Source organism: Filicampus tigris, chromosome 12, assembly GCF_054856515.1.
Source record: "Filicampus tigris isolate MCC_2025a chromosome 12, RoL_Ftig_1.0, whole genome shotgun sequence".
Classification (NCBI taxonomy): Eukaryota; Metazoa; Chordata; class Actinopteri; order Syngnathiformes; family Syngnathidae; genus Filicampus; species Filicampus tigris.
The window spans coordinates 5,595,142-5,595,381 of NC_141228.1; positions in this window are offsets into that span (position 1 = coordinate 5,595,142).

Genomic DNA, 240 nt, shown 5'->3' on the forward strand with positions numbered 1-240 from the left:
ATAAAATTCAGAAGTTTATATTCTAGTGTTTATCCAGTGGGAAACCTATAGCATAATATAGGGGGAAAGATAAGAAAAAGATGTAAGAAAGAATTTGTTTAGTCACTGTGCACAATGTAAGCAGAAAATTGTGATTATGTACTACTAAACAAATGTTATTGACAGATAAGCAACTGATAGTAACTTGAAAGTTAGAAATGAACGGCTCCATTATATTTACTGTACAGTATATTTTTTCAG